This window comes from Neofelis nebulosa, chromosome 8 (assembly GCF_028018385.1).
Source record: "Neofelis nebulosa isolate mNeoNeb1 chromosome 8, mNeoNeb1.pri, whole genome shotgun sequence".
Lineage (NCBI taxonomy): Eukaryota > Metazoa > Chordata > Mammalia > Carnivora > Felidae > Neofelis > Neofelis nebulosa.
The window spans coordinates 11,055,039-11,061,264 of NC_080789.1; positions in this window are offsets into that span (position 1 = coordinate 11,055,039).

Consider the following 6,226-nt stretch of genomic DNA (forward strand, 5'->3'; position numbering starts at 1 on the left):
ACCCCTCCAGGGGGCGTGCCAGGGACACTCAGGGCACCCCCACCCCTCAGGAATTTCCTCGTTTTTGAAAAGCTTTTATTTATTTATTTATGTGTTGTTTTAATGTGTTATTTATTTTTGAGAAAGAGAGGCAGAGAGAACGAGCAGGGGAGGGGCAGAGAGAGAGAGGGAGACACAGAATCTGAAGCGGGCAACAGGCTCTGAGCTGTCAGCGCAGAGTCCGACGCGGGGCTTGAACCCATGGACCGCGAGACCGTGACCTGAGCCGAAGCTGGATGCCCAACAGACTGAGCCACCCAGGTGCCCCAAATGGGGCTTTTATTTCTATAATAATTTGTAAGTACTGGCTTAAAATATAGCATAATAAATATAATAAAGACTTTTAAAATGCTGGCTGCTATTTTAATAAAAGGTTAACAAAATTTTCATAAGATAAAATAATTCTAAAGTTGTATGCATTTGATGGCACAGCCTAAACATTTATAAAGCAAAAGTAAAAGGATTACAAGGAGAATTGACAAATTGACCGTCATGGTGGAAGAGTTGACATACCTTTCTAGTAGCTGATAGATCAAGCAAAACAAATGAAAACAACTTGTAATAATATAAAAGATTTGAGCAGTGCAATTAACACCTTTGTTTTATTAGACACATATAGAACGCTGACTATCTACACATTTCTGGAAAAATGAGCTTCATATTAGCTCATACATAAAGCAAGCCTCAACTAATTTAAAAGAACCAGTGTGATGCAGTCCATGTTCTTTGACCACAAGACCACTAAGAACACAGTAGCCAAAAAGAGAACGATCCTTTCCCCTAGCATCTGAAAATTAACAGTTTCAAATAACTCATTGATCAAAAAAGAAAATCATAATGAAAATCTTCAGATATGTAGAACTAAAACATAAGAAAGTTTTATATACCGAAGTCATAAGTTGTGACAAATTTTATGTGTATTTTACCCCAATTAAGAAAGAATTGTAGGTTGCAGCTAATGTAGTATTTGAGGAAAATTTATAGCCTTTAAAGCTTCTATTCTGAACAAAACAAGGCTGAAAATTCATGAACTAAGCATTCAAAACTGGGAAGTAAAAAAAGAATAATGCAATAAACCCAAAGAAAAAATAAAGGAAAAAAGAAAGGAAAGACCAGATATTAGTTAGGTGGGAAAAAAATTGCATAATAGAAAGGATTAAAAAGGCCAAAAGTTGGTTCTTTGGAAAGCATAATAAAACTAATTTGGGGAGCAATTCAGAATGGATGGAAGCGAAAGAATATAGAATGAAAAGAAGGGATGTAGCAGATTGAAAAGGAGATGTTGAACGTTTATAAGATGATGCTATGAATAGCTTTCTATCAATAACTTTGAGAACCCAAACAAAATAGAAAACTATCTAAACTGTTTCTAGAAACATATAGAAAAGATGGTTCTAGGAGTAGTAGAAATTCCAAGGAGTCCCATATCCATCCACTAAATAAACCGAATTAGCCATTGAAGAGCTACCACTTTTTTCTCTCACATTAATTCCAAAACCAGGCCCAGATGGCTTTGTAAATGTTACAGAGTATTCAAGGTAGAGATAATTTTGTATAATCCAAACGTCTCTAAAAATAGAAAAAGGGATAATGTCACTCACTCAGCTCGTGAAATTAGCATAACCTTGGTTACCCCCCCTGCCCCCCCCCAAAGGCAACATGAGAAAGGAACACGACTGGCCAATTGCACTGGTGAAGGAGGGACCTCCCCCCTGATATTGACGATTTGAAGCCCGCTATATATACAAGACAATCATTGCGACCACATTCCATAGGGTATAGTTTAAGTTGTGACAACAGAAACCCCGTAAAGCACAGTGCCTTAAAGAAGACACAGTGTATTTCTCTCTCACATCCCTCCGGGGTGACTCATCCTGATTCACCATCCCCTGCATGTCCAGGATTGTGCCAGCATTTCTATTTTCTAGGCGGTGGGGAGAGGAGCAAAAAAGATGGACAGGACAAATGGTTTAAGCCTTCAAGGAGATGATGACTCATAAGTTGCACACATGAATTCCACGCACACCCTTCCTCCCCAACCCCCAACCTATCCCTCCACTTAATCACAAGGCCACACCTCGCTGCAGGGGACACTGAGAAGTTTGATCTTGAGCGGGGGCGAGCATGTGGCTGGCTGTAAGTCCTGGAGGCTTGTTACCAAAAAGAAGAAGGGGACAGTGGCCACTGAGGGACCGTCAGCTGCGTTCCCCAGAGTGACTAGGTTAGGTTTATGCAGGAATGCATGGGTGACTGAGTACTAGGAACTGTATTAGTGTTATTCACATCTCCACAGCCACAGGGGGAAAAAAAGCATTCAATTAAATTAAACACGATAAGAACAGAACAAGACGGCCGTTACTAACAATAACAGGGAAACTTCTTTAACTGATAAGAGTATCTGCCAAGAGCCTACATCATCTTTAATGGTGAAACACTAGAAGAACCCTTTTAAAATTCAGAAGTAAGGGGCACCCGGATGGCTCAGTCGCTAAGCGTCTGACTTGGGCTCAGGTCATGATCTCGCTGTTTGTGAGTTCGAGCCCCACATCGGGCTCTGTGCTGACAGCTCGGGGCCTGGATCCTGCTTCGGATTCCGTGTCTCCCTCTCTCTCTGCTTGTGCTCTGTCTTTCTCTCTCTCAAAAATAAATAGACATTCAAAAAAATAAAATGGGAGATAAGACAAAGCTGCCCACCATCACCGATTCTATTCGATACAGCAGGAAGCGCTCCAGACTATCCAAGAAATTAATATTATAAAAACTGGGAAGGAGGAAGTAAAAGTGTCATTTGCCACCAATGAAGGCTGTCTACAAAGACCATCTTAGACTTGTTAGTAGCAAAAGCTCTCGATAAATTATAATAAGAATTTCCATCCATATGGCCATATATATAAGTATAATATATATATATATATGTCCAATATGCAAAATTTGACATTTTCCCTGCATATAGGCGACAAACAGAAAATGCAATTTTAAAAGGTGTTAGTTCCGAGGGCACTAAAAGTAATAACGTATCAAGGAACAAATCTGATGGAAAAACATGCATGACCTTTCTGGGGGGAAATTATAAAACTTTATTGAAAGCTATAAAGGAGAAATATAACAGGTTAATGGGTAGGAAGACTGAATATTACCAAGATGTCCATTCTCCCCCAAATTCTTCCATAAATTGAACTGAATTCTAATTAGAATCCTGACATAGTTTTTCTCGGAACTTGACAAGCTGATTCTCAAATTGATAAGAGGTCAGTGCTAACCATTTCGAAAACATTCGAGAGGGGGGAATTTGTCTTGCCAGCTATAAAAAGCTGGCATGGGGTTTTGGCAATTAAGGAGCGCTGTGCTGGTTTCGGGGAGGACAGACAGACCAACAGCCAGAGGGGCTGGGAAGACTCACGCAGTACAGACACCTGCCGGGAGACGCCGGGCTGCAGCTCACTGGGGTAAAGTCAGGCAGGGCGCCTCAGCAAATTGTGCCGGAGAAGTTGGTCATGGAAACGATGAAATTAAACCCATATGTCATCATACCCTAAAACCCGTCCCAGCTGTATAAAGGCCTGAATATAAAAGCAATACCTTAAAAGCTTTAGAAGAAAACGTAGGAGAACATCGTTTATGAAATGGGGCATAGGAAAGGATTTCTTTTTTCTTTTTCTTCTTTCTTTTAAAAAAAATTACTTTAGAGAAAAAGAGAGGGAGTGGGGGGGAGGGGCAGAAGGAGAGAGAGAATCCCAAGCAGGCTCTACGTTCAGCATGGGTCCCATGACTGTGGGATCATAACCTGAGTCAAAATCAAGGGTGGGACATTCAACCAACTGAGCCACCTGGGTGCTCCTGAGTGTCTGTCTTCCTTCCCTTCCCTTCCCTTCCCTTCCCTTCCCTTCCCTTCCCTTCCCTTCCCTTCCCTTCCCTTCCCTTCCCTTCCCTTCCCTCCTTCCTTCTCTTTCTTTTCTTTCTTTCTCTTCCTTCCTTCCTTCTTTTTTTTCTTTCTTTCTTTCTCCCTTTCTTTCTTTTTCTTTCTTTCCCTCTCTCTCACTCTCTTTCTTTCCTTCCTTCTTTCTTCTTTCTTTCTTTCTTTCTTTCTTTCTTTCTTTCTTTCTTTCCCTCTCTCTCACTCTCTTCCTTTCTTTCCCTCTTTCCTTCCTTCTTTCTTTCTTGCTTGCTTGCTTGCTTTTCTTTCTTTCCTTCTTTCTTCCTTTGGGAAGGATTTCTTTAAACTCACTCCAAAAGCAACGCCATCAGGGAAGAAGTTTACAGGAGACTACATTCAAATAAAACCTGGTCATTCAAAGTCACAACCGATTAAAAGACAACCCAAACCCAAAGGTCTGAAAAAAGATAGGCAATTTAAGTTTGGAAATCAGATTATACAAAGAACTTCTCCAAATAAATACAGAAGAATAGAGGAATGGACAAAAAAAAAAAATACGAAGAGGCAATTTAGGGAACACGAAACACGAATGCCCGATCAATACTTGCAAAGATGCTCAACAACACCAGAAGTAAGTTAATATAAATTAAAACCGCAATGAGATGTCAGTTCACATCCACAAGGTTGACCAAAGTATAAAGGCCACAAGGGCAAGTGTAGGCGAGGGTGTGGACCATGGGCGCCCCTGAAGCATGACTTCTCTCTTGATTGAGGGAAAATACGGACATGGCCTCCAGTTCTGCCCCCCCACTTCTAGAGAAATCTCACACGCCAGCTCCAGGAGTCCGCACATGATCATAGCAGAGCTGTTTATAAAGCAGGCTTTGCAAACTCATATATATCCACTAACAGGAGATTGGAGAAATACATTTTGAGACATTCATATCATGGAAGATTGCATACCAGCAAAAATAACTGAACTAGAGGAAGAAGTCAACCATTTACCAGCACATTGCTGGGTGGAGGCTGCGATTCCCAAATCCTCAGGCTTGTGGTGAGAAGGAGGCTGGGAACTGATCTGAGTGGCCTCAGAATAAGAGTTAGGACCTCTGTGGGGACAATCTAGGGAGGTGGATTGGGCTGAAATGAGGAAGGCTTTCGTAACAGGCCCGGTTGCCCGAGGGTGGAAGAGACGGTCTCCTAATGAAATGAGTTCCCCGTCATCGGAGGTATGTGAGCAGGGGCCATCCCTCTACGCATGCCCAGAGGCCCCGCGTATCTGTGAGTCGTGAGTCTGCGAAGTGTGGTTAAAAGAGTACAGGACTGAATGAGTAACCAGACGGTGACACATCCCCGTGACGGACCTGCTCGCTAATGAGAGGGGAAGGACCACAGCACACGCAGCGACCCGGATGTCTCTCCGAAACACGCCGAGTGAGAGAAGCCTTTTGCAAAAGGTCACGTACTGTGTGATTCCATTTATGTGAAATTCTAGGAAAGGCAAAGTCATCTAGGAAGACAGAAAGCAGATCGGAGCTTCTGCGTGTGGTGGGGGGAGGGCGGGAACGTCCCGCAGTGATGGGAGCGTTCTGGAATGTTCCGTACCTTGATTTGGGGGAAGGTTTCATGGGTGTATATATCTGTCAAAATGAATGGAACGGCGTACTTTAAGTGGATCCATTTAGGGGTGCCCGGGTGGCTCAGTCCATTGAGTGTCCGACTTCAGCTCAGGTCATGATCTCGCGGTCTATGAGTTCGAGCCCCGCGTCGGGCTCTGTGCTGACAGCTGGGAGCCTGGAGCCGGCTCCAGACTCTGTGTCTTCACAGAGGGAAGGAGGGAGAACCTATAAGGAGAACCTAAATTCGCTTCCAGACGACTACAAGTGTATCATCCCTGGCAAGCTAGCGAGCCTCTCTGTGCCTTGGTTTTCTCATCTGTAAAGTGGGGGAGCAGGAGAGGCCCCGCCAGTCGTGTGTCAGAGCAGTGAACTCACGCTGGAAGCACACAGCCCTTCCCACTGTCCTCCCAGCCCTGCGTCCACCTGGATGCTGCCGTCCGGGCTGCTCCCCTCCCATCTTGTTTCTCTCCCAACCCTGGCCTGTCCACATAGCCTCAGGGCCACCTGCAGATCGGGACAACCCAAGAGAGGGGTTTCAGGATCCCCAGGTCCCTCTCAGTACAGATCACAAGTCATTCAGGGCCAGCTTCCTCTCTTTCTTTTTTTAGAAGTTTATTTATTTGTTTTGAGAGAGAGGGAGGGAGAGCGGGAGGGGCAGAGATAGAGGGAGAGAGAGAGAATCCCAAAGCAGGCT